Below are 17,220 nucleotides of genomic sequence, written 5' to 3' on the forward strand. Positions count from 1 at the left end.
AGCATGTTAAAAAGTAAGCAAGCATTAACAACGCCAGTATATTCAGCTGTTTTCTAGAGCATACACAGTGAGCTACACGACATAGTTGAACGTATGGGCAGGTAGAGAACATACTCCCAGAACAACCAAGCCACCTTCACCCTTTTTCACAACGTCCAACAGGAAGTCATGCATGTAGACCAACACTATTACAGGCATCGAGGCCTACCGCCTAAAAGTCACAACGACAACCTAACATATTAGTGCCTTAGAGGGCACAATCAAATGTGCATCAGCAGAACATAGCATGACGTGAAGTGAGGGCACAATGCGGAGTGCACCCAGTGAGCACTGGGCGAGGTCTCAGGTGAGCACTGAGAGGTGCTTCTCAGGTGTGCAGTGCACATGGTGAAGTGCTCTTGGTAGCACTGGGCAGTGCTCCTCAGATGTGCACTGGGTCATGCTTTCAGGGGTGTGTGTGGAGATGTGCGTCAGTGGTGCGCTGACGCATGCGCATCAGAGGTGCACTGCATCATGCTCTCCAGTGATGTGTCATTGGAGTGCACTAAATCATGAGCCTCAAAAGTGCACTGGGTGATGGGTGCACATCGGTCCATGTGTGTCAGGTGAGGTGTGCCTCTGGTTTGTGCGCCTCGGGGTGCACCGGGTGATTTCTCAAAGGTCTGAACTAGGCCAAGATCCTCCGGGTGCACGAGGCAATATGTCTCAGGCGTGTGGGTGAGCTTCATGGGTGTAGTGGATAACATGTCTCAAGGATACTTTTGGCACTGTGTTTCGGGAGTGTATTCAGTAATGTATTTCAGGGATGCACTTGGCCGTGCACCTCTGGTGTGCCTGGATGACACTCCTCAGGCCTATCTCTCAACTTTTTAAGATAGTTTGTTGGTTGTGAGTTCAGAATGTGCTGTCATGCATGCCATCCATGCATACACTCACAGTAGGCGTTCAAGTGCTAATTGTACCTAATCAGGGCTTTAAGTGGGGAAAAAAACCTGGGGGTGCTCTAAAAGGGGCATGGCAAATTTCTTAAAGGGGCGTGGCCTATCTGAGTAGGGGCATGGTCTAAATTAAGATAAGTAGCATTGTGTGCTTAAGAAAATCATGAAGTCGCATCAAGCAAAGGATAATAATATAGGCAAACAGGTATATTTATTAAGTACTCTCTCATAGTCAGTCAGTCTCTCTCTTTAAATAGCAGTATTTCTCTACTATAAACAGACACGGTGGTAGGGCTGGGGAGGCATCACGAAGGTAAGTTTCCTTTTCACTGCTGCTGGATTCTGGTGTAGACCCTCGACCCTCGCTTGCTTTAAGGCAGAGCAGGGTCACACTGGTTGCTGGAGAAATCTTGCTGCAGGCCGTAAAAGCAGGGTCGTGCCAGCTCTAACCAGCTGTTGTTGTACCGATGGCTGGCACGATGACGTAGGTGGCGCTGCGTGTTCAAAGAGAAGGGAAATCCCGTGAGAAAGTGTCTCTCTTCAAAGAATTTCCCATCCTACTACAATGACATCACGCCTCAAGCAGTGCGTGCGCATGCTCACCCGAAACACCAACAAAAACCAGGACGACTGGTCACACTACCTTTGACCTGTGAGGCCCGAAAATAGAGCCCCCTAGAGACCCCTTTTGAGGCCCCCCCAAAAAACTGGGGGGTTCAGACCCCCCACCCCACTTAAAGCCCTGTACCTAATGTTTCCCTTCTGAGCATATTTAAAAACCGGTGTTTGATGCACACTGTGCTTTTCTAAGGGATTTCCTCAAGCATTGCTAGGCTATATATCTTTGTGAAGTCGCGCTTTTCAAAGTAACACTGTTTTCGTCGATGACCTCTGGCTCCAAAAGTAATACATAGGCTGTAAAACCTGACATCAGGAGACAGTCAGCCCAGAGTAATGTAAGAACTTCAGAGCTGCAGTCAGAATCTATAGGACAAAGCAGCAGGGTGGAAACAAGCATTGGCATAGCCAATAGGTCTTGCCTTTGGGATTTTATGAGTGTTTAGCCATGCAGCACATTATCCTGGGTGCTGTGCTGCCAGGGATTGAAGAGCTATACAATTACTACATACTGGGTAATGCACAGGGACGGACTCCGACCGTTCGGCCGGGGGGAGGGGGGGAGGTATTTACAGCTGCTGCAAAACCGACCCCCTTTAACAAAAACGGCCCCACCCTTCCATCCCACCGGGAAAACGTTCCGACCCACTTGGGAACCGCCCTGTGCCCGCTATGGCCAGCCCAGCCCTGGTCATGCAGTCTGATTCAGGAAGTCTCTAACAAGAGTAGGTGACTCAGACTATTTCATACATAATCAAATGCTCGATCTACAATGTGGCGCTCTGTCTTTACAGGTGTGCTTTGGTGCCCGTCCAAGACACATACACGCCGAACACAGTAGCACCATTTTATCGGTTATTTTGAAAGTATTAAAGTGACAAAACCAAACAATAGTGATCGACCACCAGGGTTTAGTATATTCCAACCACACACTTGGCTACATTTGTATCACGTTGCTTCCAAATAAACCAACGAATCTTGTTATGCAACAGATGAGATGGATTGTATCCAAATATTGCACATAAATTTACATTCTCCGACGCATTAAATGGCTCCACCTGTTTTACAGAAGACGCCTTTTATCTTTATTGTTCACACTTTTAAACTAGGGAAATGCATACTCCCCAATGTTTCATAATTGCAGTGCAGCCATGATTCTGGCAGGCCACTGATTGCACTAAAACGCAGCTGAGCACAAACCGCCAGAAGCTTGTGGCATATTTTACATCCCCCGAACATCTGCAGCTTATGAACCAAAGATTACAGGATTTCGATTACAGTATAGAGAGTAAATATACATGCTTATATGTAGCTGCGTTTGTGTTCATTCAAAATAGATGGTTCACAATTTTCTAGCACAGTAAAAAAAAAAGCAAAATGCTTACTGGCCTACTATTGGAGCACAAAATATTCCTAAAGGGAAGCACAACAGACATGCAAACTCCAATTGGCCAATTTGCAATGGAGTTTACACTATTTCATTAATATGATTGATAAAAGTTTTAGAGTTGTAGGGTATTCCATATAAATGCGCTGCTCTCTGACTCAACTTTGTGAACTACCCAGAGTTCCCTACTTCCTTTTGTGCATAATTTATGCAGCAATCCAAGCCTGCAAGGGTATTGCTTTGATATGTATGTGTGTCTGAAACATACATACAGACACACAGATCCATATACTAACAGATGGCCGTGTTAGGAGACTCTGACATTTCAGGAACACAGAAAGAATGTAAGTAACCAAGAAAGACAGAAATCCATTATAGTCAAAAGTAGAGTAATATATATAAAACAAGAAGCCCATGTGTATTGCATTGTAATTGTATTTATATAGCGCTTACTACCCCTGATGCGGCGTCAAATTGCTTTTTCGGCGAGTAGCACGCTACTCCGGAACCCATAAAAGATCAGTGGTGAATTAGTATAGTGAAAAACGAAAGTAATTTGAGTGGTGAATATGTTAGTCAGTTATTTGGATTGAGAAGGATAGTGGAAGGATAGAAGAAGGAAAAAGGTTTGCATTTATATATCGCTTGCTACCCCTGATGGGTTGTTGAAGCGCTCTTTCGGCGAGTAGCATGCTACTCCGGAGCCCATAAAGGGTCAGTGGTGAATTAGTATAGTGAAATATGAAAGTCATTTGAGTGGTGGATTTGTTAGTCTGTTATTTGGATTGAGAAGGATTGCTCAGGGATAGAAGAGCGAAAAAGGTTTGCATTTATATAGCACTTGCTACCCCTGATGAGATGTTGAAGTGCTTTTTTGGCAAGTAGCACGCTACTCCGGAACCCATAAAGGGTCAGTGGTGAATTAGTATAGTGAAATATGACATTAATTTGAGTGGTGGATATGCTAATCTGTTATTTGGATTGAAAAGGGTAATGGAGGGATATTTTGGAGCTCATAGAAGTAGGAGGAGGCTTGGGGTGAGTAAAAGGGAGGTGGGGGAAGATTCAGAGGGAAGGTTTTAAAAGGCAGAGCTTAGATGCATTAACAAACTTTCATCCTTTTCATTTTACACCTAGACTAAAGTTTTATGACAAGATTAAAACATTGGTGGAGGTGGGCAAATGTTGCATAATTTCAGCATAATCGATCTTTAAAAAATTGACATATGTGAATCTTCATTGTATCTCGTCTGTGTTCATACAATGTAGTTATTTATAAGAGAATATGGTCACTTGCCACCCATGAAGGCAAAATATTTTGGGGCCAAACGGTTAATACAGAGACGTTTTAATGAATGTTCAAGGTGGCAATTACCCAGGATCTTCTCCTTTCAAGGGGTCACTAGGAAAGTGACCTTTCTCTCTATTACATATCTGTCTACTTCTCCATCTCAAATTGTAACATTTATTCAATATTGTTTGGCATCATTGGGAATAAAATAGCAGAACATTGGTACTAAAATATAAAGTTCTTTCGATCTTATTATTTAAAGAACAAAGATTATTTTCCTGTTTACATTTTTAATTCGTCTATAATGGCTACAAATTAAAAAATAACCTAAGAACTACAAATCCATAATGGGTGTTAATTTAAAAACGAGCACTGATGTTTTAACATTACCACACATGCGTTACACAGTTTTGATCTATTATATTCATTAAAAAATTAAAGATTCAATGTACGCCTATTTAACCAGCCAACTAACAAAAAAATACAATAAATGAGGCAACAAAATTAAAATAATTCAGAAAGGATCTGGTCATTGGTGAAAAAATAGAAGGCATAAATCATTGCTTTTTTGATTGTGGTGACTGATCACGCCATCTAAAGTTGTTCCATCTGAAAGGTAATGAAAAGGTTATTAATACGTTTCAACTGTCTTTTACCAGTTCAAAATGTATCAGATTTAATAGGGTATATTTGGTTTGGTAAAAGTAGCATAACTAACAGTGCACAAAGGAAACCTAATGCATTTTATCATTACAGACTTGTTGCCACTAAATAGCAAGGCGCCAAGGTCACCGGCGTTGTTTCTATAACTCTACTAGTTGATACAATATTATCACTATATCAGAGAAGAAGATAAATATTCACTGGGTTATATTACCCCACCTCCCTCTAAAAAAATCCAAACTCCTTAATAAGTGATGACATGACTTAACTTGCTATATGCTAAAGATTACTTACAGGTTTTAGCTCCATCATTTCATCCAGCTTGGTTATTTGGCAATTAGGGTCGTGTTTTTCCCAGTACCACTTTAGTAAGAAGTCCCCGTAGTCCTCATTCTATGCGGCAACGAAAGGCAGCAAAAGGAAAGGGCAACTTGCCACTGATGCTGGTCTGTGAAAACAGGCCTTGGCAAAGAGAACAGGCCTCACCTTGGGGACCTTTGCCAATGTCTTATGGTGACGCTGTACAGCATAGTCTAAAAGCACTATTTTTCTAAGGTGGGGGCGGCACCACCCCCTGTCTCCGTCCCAACAAATGACATAAAGATTGCATCGAACAATGGTGAGGGTGTCTTCTCAACATCCTCAACAGTGCAATTGTGCGATCCTTAGCACTTAACATCAGTATACATTGATTAATATGCTAATGATCCTGCCAGTGCCATGTGTACGCTGGTGGCTCTGAATGCTCTATAGAGGGGTAACGCATAACAGACAGATTTTCAGAGGATCATCATCCAGAGTCTTGCTCACCCGATTTACTTTTTGTAAAGGGACGTTAAACTTTTTTTAGTATCCAACCAGACAACGTGAGAATAGAATTTTTCTTGTCACTCTGCTCTAAACACAGGAAAAGTCGGAGCATCAACTGGTCGAAGTCAGTCATATTTCCCCGGACGTCAAGTACTCTAGCATGCCAACTAGACTTTCCCTTGGTGGGAAGAACAGACCCTGTTGTATGGGAATTGGGATCCATAGCGACCCGTAACTAGTGGCACAGCACAATTATGGGCGGGCCATTTCGTACCTAGAGGATCAGGTTTCATGGTGGTCCCTGCTGCTGCAGTCCTTAGTAGACAGGAGAGCCATCATGAAGATGGTGGTGCTGCCCAAGTTCCTTTATCTTTTTTAAATATTCCCATTGTACTAACACCAGACTTTTGTAAACACTCTGGGCTCACATGATTACACTAGCATGGGCCCAGAAACAGCCTAGGATCCGATGGAATATACTCAAATTTCTGTATGCACGAGGGGGCTTTAATGCACCTGACTTACAATTATACTATTTGTGTGTTCAGGCCCATTTCGCACACTGCTGGTAAACTGCATGATTATGTACCACACCTTGCAGGGGAGCATGATGATGCTTGGCCCATTCAGCTCCACACTACACTGCCACATAAAAGCGAGGGAATAACATGAACAGAAATCAACACGGTCCACTCCACAACGAAAGCTTGGCAGTGCAAGCCAGCAAGATTCCTTTATATGCGCCGGCGCTCCCATTGCGGTTTCACCCCACCATATTGGTCACACAGGATGGTACAGCGCTGGGACTGCTTGGTCGAGCTGTGCTGAAGACCATAGATGATGCCTACCCCAGTGGCAATTTTGTAGCGCTCAATGACATTTCACAGACACAGCGGCATACATTCACATACATCGCCTTAGGGCTGCTCCACATGAGTCCTATCCCCAATTACCTGGGTAGCCCCTCAGACTCTGTGCACTACAAACCTTGCTCACTAGTACCACGTGACGGAATTTGATCACTATGTTGCGGCGCAAACAGATAGACCAATGACCCCAGATCAAGGGCTAGAGAAATGAAATGAAGTACTTGATAGACTGATCAATTGGGAATCCAGCTGCAGATGGATGAGTATGTTTACATCGAAATGTAACTTGCGCATCATACACTTTAAGTATTTACACAAATGTACTATACACCTTTCAAATTATGCAAATATGGTCTGAAGGGGATGTGAACTTAATGCGATGTGGAACACCAGATGCAGATTTTCTGCATCTGGCCTGGTTGCGCGCTTCCGTCAGGCAATTTTGGACTCAAATTACTAAGGCTCTGGTGGATATGGTGCTGGAGCTGGTGGACTGTACCCCTGGAGTGTGTTTACTGGCCCTGGTCTAAAGCTTGCAGCCGTCCAATCGTAGGTTTGTGGCAGTAGTCCTGTTGTTGGCAAAGTAGAGAGTTGCTCTGCACTGGGGCAAACATGCTGAGCCCACCAAACTCCAGTGGCTCTCGGATCTGGCATACTGCAGGGAACAAGTGGAACTATACGTGTGAGAGCTACCACGGCCCTCAAGGGCAAAAGACGTTTGGGGACTCCTTACTACATATCTGCTGTCCGTCTCAGAGGAATCGTAGAGGGTGATGTCTAATGGGTGATGGGATTCACTGGCTGTGTGTTTTTGATATCGGCACTTGTAGTGATGGAGCAGGGGAGAGACAAAAATGTTTTGTGTACCCCTTGTGAAGTTCATCTCTCATAACCATAATGGCATTAACAGAGTGAAGCATGTAAACTAATCAACAAAATATATGTAGGAATTTATACTATACGTGGGGAAACGGATATACTAATAAAACAAAATGAGTCATACTAACATAGAGCTGTGATAATATATTTTGGACTAAATAAGTGTTTATTTGTGCTTAAGTCAAAAGCCGTTTGTGGCAAAAGAGAAAACAAAAGGTGAGTAAAATGACGCTTACGTGTTCGCTTTGGCTAGGTAACACTTAAAGGGGAAAATTAGAATTAGTGGGAGGTAAACAGAAGGGCTAAAATTCTAAATCTAATTTCTGTCATTTTATTGACCAATGAGCAGGAGTTGTGCCAAAGGATGCCTGCATCTAAAACCATGAAAAAGAGGAAGCATAATAAATACAAGGATGAAAAACTGAAACACGGAATGAATGAAACCCATAAATTTCCGAGGATGTTGTGAGAAACTATTGAAGAATGACATAGCAAAATTCAAAACTGGTTTGAACGAGGAGTACATGAGGTGATCATCACCACCCCTCTAATGGACCAATCAGAAATGACTGGGACCCTAAAAGTTTCAATTTGAGTTTAATAGTTAGAGAAAAAGGGTATAAAAGAGCTTGCGAAAAAGAGAGAAAATGTTGGCTCCATGGATTTTACTTTGCACGACGGCATGCTGTTGGTTTGAACAATTTTATGGTGCTAGAGACCTTGAAATATTTTTGGACTTTAACTTTGATGGAGCAGAGAAGATGATTGATTGCAGAGATTTTATGTCAGGAGAGAGGCATTGAGGTGAATAGAGAGACAGACAGCTTGGGAACCTGTTTAATGCGACTCAGTCATTCGCCTATGACTGATGGGTAATATGCCTTCTAAATTAATTTTCTCACTTAACTTGTGCTAAATAAATGCTTACATTTTGTTTTTCAAAACAATATGCTAAATTCATCTCTTAATGAAATAGATAAACTATTGAAAATTTAAACTTGAGTTTGTTTTAATGATTTAAATAAAGTCATGACAAAATTTAAATGTTAACAGTTATAAGGAATTCTGTGATTGAGCTGGTCTTAATCACCATCAACTGACTTCTACTAGTTGGTCCATGGACCGAATAGCAGAGTACCTTGATGTATTGTTTTCCTCTTTATCCAGGCTAGTCAATAACTTTGAAATGTATATAATGTATAACGCATAGTTCGTAGGTACCCCGCTAACCAGCAGCTCACCTTCTTTTCACTTATCCAGGAGCGGTATTGTGTGTGAATGTGTGACTCACGGTGTTATGGGCCCCACCGATGAGTAAAGGTAAATTTGCTCCTGGGTTGAGTGTGATGAGTATTGAGGGTTGTTGGAGAACTTATCTGGATCAGTAGCAATGTTACTGCACGGATAATCTGCTTGGTTACATGTATGTGGCACTGTTGGGCGCAATGTTGATGGATTATTTGCTTCTTTTGAAAAAGGCAAATAAAAAAACAAAAGAGAGAGATCAATTTGTGTTTTTTTTTCAAGAAAATACAAGAGCAACTATCAGGCTGTCGCAACACCACATTAAAGGAAGTACTTGGTTTCAGAGTGCACGTCTGTTGCCATCACCTATGGAATCTAAGGTGATAACCTTCAGTTGAGCTTCTAATGGGACTGCAGCATCAAGCGCCTACATAACCTCTTGTGCTGTGATACTCATGGAATATTCTGAAGACAAATTACTTTTGGGAACTTCATCCATTATCTCCGGTTCCAATGTTTGAGTGAGTATCCCGTTATCCAACAACTTTCACGTATGCTCAGAGGTGCTCTCGCTCATAGGGGTTCAATTTAGAAATGGCTCCAATAAAAACATATTTAACTATCAGATACAAATAATTAGTGGTCCATTAATTCGGCATGCAGTTACTTGTAGAATAAAGGTCCCATAAATATGTATAGGATAGTTTGCTATATGTAACTAGGGTGGGCGAACTCCTGAATTTTTAGGTTTCGCTTGGCGATAGCAGCGCATGAGCTGCTCTCGCCATGTGAGTGCCTTTTGCAATCGATTCTCTGAAAGCCATATACATGCACGCAAAGGGATGGGCAAAGATGGCTGCTCTCACCATTTGTGCAAACCTAACAACATGCGCGTGTACGTACAAACAGTGGACAGTCCGACACCATCTTAGCTTTCATTGTCATGGCAATTAAGCTTCTTATCAGAAGCTTTGTCACACTGCTTTTTAAACACTCCGGCGTCCTTCAACTGTGACTCCGTCAACAGATGTGCACGCGCGCGCGCATGGCGGTGTGCTTTCACTTTAAACAATGAGCTGGGTTAGACCGCGCGCGTGCTGTGCGCGTGCCCTCCGTTTACGAGAGAGCTGGGGAGAGGAGGCACACGTGCTTTAAGCTCCCCGTGCGCGCCACCCCCCGTGCTCGTGCCGTAGCTGGGCGAAGGCAGTGGCAGAGCAGAGGCTTTGGAGCCCAGGCAGCATGCCTGTCTCGTGGCGGCGGCGCAACGCTCTGCTCCATGGTCAGCGTACAGCCACCGCGGCAGCCCTGCTGCAGCCCCAGGCTCCCTCTACATGCTGAGCTTTGTGGGAGCCCCCACACCGACGCCAGCCAGGTAACTGTCGCACTCTGCACCCGGGGTCTGCATGTGCACATGGATACCCTCATCTCCCTTCAAAACACGGTAAGGTGGGTGCACACATTGTTTTCAAGTTGAATGCCTCTAAAGCTGTCATCTATGCATTTTAACAAGGATGAATCGCAAAGTGTGTGAAATACATGTAAGTGAATTATACTAGCAAAATAGTGGTAATTTCTATATGAAGGTCAAGTGAGTAGTTTGGCAATTGCAAAGCCGCCACTTTATGGCTGCCCACTAACAATTTACAGTGCATGTGTCAAACTCATCCGCACATGATGGCTCAGTAACTTAAACCTGTCAACTGCGAGCTGATGTGAGGGTCATACTTTCAATTCCCGACAAAGCTTCCTTTAAAATGCCCAGGTTGATATATTGAGTTGGGAGCTAGTAAAGCTTCTTTTTAACAGGGCTTAGAAATGACAGGAATGTGGTGTAGAGGGCTAAGAAACGCACCTAAATCTTTCAGCCAAAAGCAGCAAAGAAAGCGTGACAAAGCTCATCAAAAATATACAGGATTCAAAAAGCGCATGTGGAGGAAATGAAAAATTAGTTATGCTAAATTGAAAGAAGAAAAGAGTAAATAAAAATAATGTAACGTTTTCCTTAACCTATACTCGCCTCAATAGCTACGGCCGGCAGGGTTCAGAAAACAAGAATGAGACAGGCCTGAACGACTCTACCAATTACGATGACTAGCCGAATCTAGTGGATTGGTGCGTTATCTTAATACCCCAACACTGATAAAATATGGCTAGATGTAGGTGTATATTATCTAAGAAGCATTGTTAAAGCCAATAAGCCTCATCTCTCATTGGGGATTTGCCAGTGCCTTTTGTCTATGCTGTTACACATTGACAAATGCAATAGGTCTCGACTTTGATTAAGTTAAAGCCATTTGCTTTGCTATACAATACCATTAGCAAAGCAAATGGCTTTAACTTAATCAAAGGCAAGACCTATTGCCTTTTCAATGCTTGTTCTGGTTTGTTCTGCAATTTTGGCTCCTGTCCCACATTTAGGTATGTTGCCTACCTTGTTAGCAGTCCTGTGAAGTTGTTTAATAGCACTCACTAACTTTTCATATGGTCTTCTACTTGCTGAACCTTAGGTGCAGTGGGTGGTTAATAAGTGGCACTTAACAATAATTTTTTGAGTATTGTACAACTGATTTATATGATTTATAACTACTTTAATGATACCTACTAGGACAATGTTGCAGGCTTATAGTTGATACCCTTGTCCTGCTGGGTCCATAAGTTGCTCTTGTGGTATACACTGCTTGTTTTTCTCTTTTGCACCTAATGCCTTTGAACAACTCTGGAATTCCTCCAGCAGCCATTCAGGCTTGGTGACAAACACTTAAAATGGGAACTGGGTGAGCTTTAGCTCTTGTGCCATCTGGAAACTCAACAGCATTCCTTGGCCCTTTGTGTGACATTTACTTTAGCTCTAATGACATTACCTTTACCTTCAATGTCAGTTAGGAACATGCCTGCTAATGGCAGGGCATTTGGATGTCCATAAGCACATACTTTTATCTTAATGGGTTGTAGTGGGGATGCTTCTCCAGCTCATCATACAACTGCTTGGCAAGCACATTGATGGAAGCTCTGCTGTCGATAAGTGCAGTCACCAGCCTTTTCCTAATCAGCATCTGACAGCTTGGGTTGAGTGTGATTTCTTGTGGATTTGGTCTACAGCATGGACATTGTGTGTGGCCTCTTCTCGATCATTGTCGTTCATGTCTTTTTTTCCCTCTCTCTGTTTCAGAAGGTGTAATAGCCCTCACAGTTTTCGTGGCTGGGTCTTTGTGGGGTTCCAAGATGACTGACAGACCTTTGCGGGGGGTTGAGTGTCCCACTTGCCGAACCCCGCTTTCTGGTGATTACGCAGTCTCCTTGATGAGGAACTGGTCCCTCAGAGCGTCTAGAGGGTTTACAGGCCTTTCCACGCTATCTGGTCTTCAACGCCAGGGCAACCTCTTTTGTGATTTTAGTAGACCGGCTCGCTCTTGGTGGCCTTCCTTAGACTAACTCCATATGCATGGTCTGGCTTTCAACAGTCCCCGCATTAGGATGTCTGCAATGGATTCCCTGGTTCCTGTACTAGCTGTTCTCACTGTTTCTCTTATGCGAATCCTTGACTAATCGGTGCTCGAATCTCTTCATTCCCCTCTTGGAGAGTACAGGTGCTGGCTAGCTCCTTGAGATGGACAAAAAAGGCAATAGATTCTTCAGGGTGTTGCTGAGCTTGTAGTAACAGGAACTCCTCATATTCAGTATTTGCCATGTGCTCAAAATGCGCATTGATCGTCTCTAAAATGGTGGTGTCGGGTTTCCCAGGGAGAGCCTGTTCCTGCGCACTAGTGCGGAGACGTGAGCCCCGCCCACTGTTTTCTGTCAGCAGGCGAGGGAGGGGCTTGACATGCAGTTGAAGGAGGGGCCCGTGCTGGCACCGTGCTTCGCGTTCCAGCAAGGATTCCGCCAGGCCTCCCACCGTTTTACCCCAGCTTACATGCAATCCTGTTGACTGCTGTTTTCTCTGGTGGTCTCTCGCTCGTGTTTGCTGGGCTTCTCGTGTGTTCCTTCTGGGCCCTCAGGGGGAGCGGCGCGAGCTGTCTCCCCCTGGGGTTTTTGCGCACATGGAACAGTCCATGCGCGAGATAGGAAGGGAGCGTTAGGGAAGTTTAGCGCGCGCTAGGCTGTGAGGAGATTAGGCGTAGGCTGAGGCGCAGGTAGGAAAAAGACGGCGAGGTTTTCACCTCAAGCGAAATCAGCCCCACAAGGTCATTTCTTCGAGATAATAGGGGGCAGAGGTTGCCATAAATACAGTGAGTTTTCGCCAGCATGAATATGAGTGAGCAGCTGGTAGTAGCTTTGAGAGTCATTCAACAGGAGGGGAGAGAGGACATGCTGACGCAGGCTGCTCGTCAGGAGATGCTCCCTCCCAAACATCCTCCACAGCGGAAAGCGGCGAAAGGGGTGAAGTTTGAGATCGAAGCTTGTCAGACAGTGCATGTCAAAAAAGGAGCCAAGAGAGCGCGCTCGTTGAGCACAGGCGCTGAAGGGACTGCAAGACTTGGAGCAACAAGGAAATTCGTGGATATGCGCTGGGGCATTTCCCTCACACCTCAGAAAGCGGTGAGTCACGAGGATGACATACATGACTTTGTGGATGAGAGTGCGCAGGTTCCAGTCCTTAAAAAGGGGGTTTCTAGTGGCGCTAAGCTGGCAGCCATCAAGAGAAAAGGGAAGGAAAAGGCTGTGAAGAAACTGGTAGTCACCCAAAGCGGGCTGGAGGTCCCAGGGATGCCTACATTACCCCCATCAATGCGCCTTCAGAAGGGACTTGACATTTCTCATCAGGATAACAGGCCAAGCGCCATGAGTCAGAATTTTATAGAAAGGGGGCGAGAAGGTTCATTGATTGATTATTCCAGTGACAGCGAGGAGGGGGAAGAGTTTGCGGCGCAGCCTATTAAGGAGGTGCCCCTTTCCAGGACACAGAGTAACATGCCATTAGACAGGAGCGGGATTGAGGAAAACACAGAGTCAGGAGTAGAATGCCAAGCGTTGGCAAAACAGGGGGGACCCCGTGCGCATACACAGATGTACTTAGATCAAGAGCCACAGGGTACAAGTGACTTGGAGGTGGACCTAGAGTCAGACAGTGAGGAGGAAGGAGGAGATGACGAAGGAATTGGGGAAGGAAGAGACACAGTTCGTTCATGCTCGGCGGTAAGGAAATGGGATACAAAATATTTATTCCCACGCGCTCGCCCGCCCCCGTTTGCAACGCAGGACATGAGCGACACCCAGAACAGGAGCTGGGAAGGACAGTGGGTATGGGTTCAGCACTCAAACTCTGCTGGTGACAGCACGACAGAGGGAAAAAATTACAAAGAAAGTTTCAGCTCTTCACGAGGTTCTCGTGACCTTTCCAATGCGCAGATGGGTGGTTTCTTTTCTGTGCCATCTGTTCAAGCGGCTACCTCTAATGTATCACCGTCCATTGAGGAGCTTGGTTATGTCAATAGTAGCGAATCTAGAGCGGATTTTGTGCGGTCGGGCAGACCTCTGGAGCGGAGTTCTGACTCTGCTTGGACAACCTCTGATGGCGGGGTTGGGGACGGGGTATGTCCCAGTACTAGTGAGATGCTGTACGAGTCTAGACAGGGTACCAGGGAACAGGATGGGCTGTCGCTAAGGGGCAGCGATAATTTTAATAGCAAAAAGGTTCCTCAACAAACAGTTTCAGGTATGGTATATAAAGCAAAAGCGGGAAAAAAGGGGGGCAACACAAAAATCTTCCTTATCCTTTCAGAGGTCAAGTGCAGACTCTTCTAATACAGAACTAACACCAAGAGATTATAAAGAGCGGATGTCTCGAACGGAGTTACAGCAAAGAGTGGAACAGTTACCTTACGGTAAGCCTCATTGGTGGGCAGCGTGGGATGAGATGCAAGGAAAAAGGGGGAATGAAAGAATTTTACATAGGGTAAAACCTGTTGGGGAGATGGAAGGTGGGAAGAGTGGGTTGGTAGACGGGTCTGTATCATCGAGAGTTCTGACACCGCTTAGCGTAATGGGTACAGGAGAGTCACAGAATAGGTCAGCTAGTTTAGAAGAAGGTCGGGCACAAGACGAAGTTTCTGATAAGACAGTGTCCCTTAATGTGAAACGAAGGCTTCCTTACATGGGTCTTGCGATGCCCTTGGGGACGCACTTATCAGACAAAACCAAACAGAGGATATGGAACCATGAGTTTGTTGACGTTTTCAAGTTACTACACCGGGATGTGCAAGCTAAAGAGGGTTCAAAAGAAGAGGAATGGGAGTTAGCGCGACGTCCCAGGGTTCCTCGTATCATTGAAAACTGGACCTCGGCTTTCCTGATATATGCAAGTATTTATTGTGAGATATATCCTGAGAGGTCAGTTGCCCTCTATAAATACATGGATATAGTCAGGAAAGCGCAGCTGCATTTTGGGGGATACTCATGGTTGAACTATGAAGAGGAATTTAGAGCTCGTATTAGTATATGCGCTGAGAAGCCGTGGGGGGACGTGGACTCTGAACTTTGGCTCCAATGGATGTCCACTTCTCATCCATTGGCAACGAGACACACGGCAAGCGGATTGCCAGTGCCTTACCGGCCCTTTCTGTGGCGTCCCGCTCAATCTGGGGCGGGTGCATGGGAAAGGGGTTTCAGCTCTGGGACGGGGGCCTGTTGGAACTATAATAGGGGAATGTGTAGTAGACAATTGTGCCGCTTTAAATATGAATGTTCACAGTGTGGAGGACGTCATCCACTCACGCAATGTGGTTCCCCAGTAGGAGGTTTTGGCGGGCAAAGATTCAGTGAACAACAAAGATTTAACGAACAGAACAACTGGGCATATAGGGGAAGAGGCGCCCCTTTCCATGCTTTTCCAAAAGGCGCATACACCAGTTAGATTGCCAAGTTTGACGCCTTGGTTAGACATGTATCCAGATACTGACACAGCGGCTAGATTGTTTTGGGGGTTCCATGAAGGCTTTAAGCTTGGATATCAGGGCCCCCGTCATCGTAGGTGGGCTGACAATTTACGTACTGCTAAAGAGTTTGCCGGAGGTGGTTCGGCGTAAGTTAGACGCAGAAATCAAGGAAGGCAGGATAGCGGGCCCCTTTCAGCACTGTCCTTTACCAAATTTAATGGTGTCCCCACTAGGTGTCATTCCAAAAAAGACAAAAGGAGAGTATAGGATGATACAACATCTGTCCTGGCCAGAAGGTGGCTCCATTAACAATTTCATCTCAGCAATTGATACTTCAGTGTCTTACACCACAGTAGACGAAGCGATTAAGTTAGTGACACGGATGGGAGAAGGGGCAGAGATGGCTAAATGCGACATCCAATCTGCTTTCCATTTACTACCAATACACCCTTCTGATTTTGAACTGCTTGGTATGTTTTTTCACGGTCAATACTACGTGGACAGAGTTTTACCAATGGGCTGTGCGGCTACATGTGCGCTTTTTGAGATGTTTAGTACGTTCAATCAGTGGGTATTTTCTCAAGTGTGTACTAAAGGCGTCAGCTGTCATTATTTAGATGATTTCCTTTTTGTTGGGAAGGCTCAGTCGGGCCATTGCAAGGAAGCACTCACTCAATTCCAGGCACTGACAGAGTCTTCGGGGATACCATTGGCTCCTGACAAGACAGAGGGGCCTGGCCCAATATTGACTTTTCTAGGCATTGAGATTGATACACTGAAGATGACAGCGTGCCTCCCAGAGGGTAAGATTCAAGAAATCAGATCATTTTTGCTATTTGTCCTAGACGCACGGAAGATTGAGTTGAGACAAGTACATCGCTTGTTAGGCTATTTGAACTTTGCGTGTAGGGTAGTGAGAGCAGGGAGGACATTTTGTAGGTGTTTAGGCATGGTGTTATCAGGTGCTTCTCTCCCACACCATAGAGTTCGCATGACTAAGGGAATTAAGGAGGATTTGAGAGTGTGGTTGTGTTTCCTGGAAAGTTTCAACGGAATACCGTTGCAAATCATGGATGAGGATTTCGTTTGGCAAGTACAAATTTATTCTGACGCTGCTGGATCAAGTGGTTTCAGAGTATTCTGGGAAGGGAGGTGGTGTGCCGAAAGCTGGCCGGAGTATTGGAAGAATCAAGGCCGCAGTATTGCCTTCTTGGAGCTGTTTCCTTTGATTGTTGCTCTGTTGGCATGGGGTCATGAATTCCAAAATAGATCTGTCTTATTTCACGTAGATAATACAGCAGTGGTAAATTTAGTGAATAACCAGAAAGCCAAAGACGTGAGAGTTTTACAATTGCTGAGGATGTTCATGCTATTGAGTTTGCAGTTCAATATGATTTTCAAAGCTAAGCATGTCCCTGGAGTTAACAATTCCATTGCTGACGCCCTTTCCCGCTCTCATTGGCAGAAGTTCCGAGAATTGGCGCCGGGGGCGGATGTCAACAAAACAAGGGTGCCACACAACCTTTAGGCCCTAGGGGAATGAGGATCGTACAGCTAGTCGAGCAGTCCATTGCCCCTTCGACTAGACGAAGTTATGTACAAGCATGGGAAGAATTTTTACACTATAAACATGTTTTAAGTGGGT

Source organism: Lissotriton helveticus, chromosome 7 (genome assembly GCF_964261635.1).
Source record: "Lissotriton helveticus chromosome 7, aLisHel1.1, whole genome shotgun sequence".
NCBI classification, from domain to species: Eukaryota; Metazoa; Chordata; class Amphibia; order Caudata; family Salamandridae; genus Lissotriton; species Lissotriton helveticus.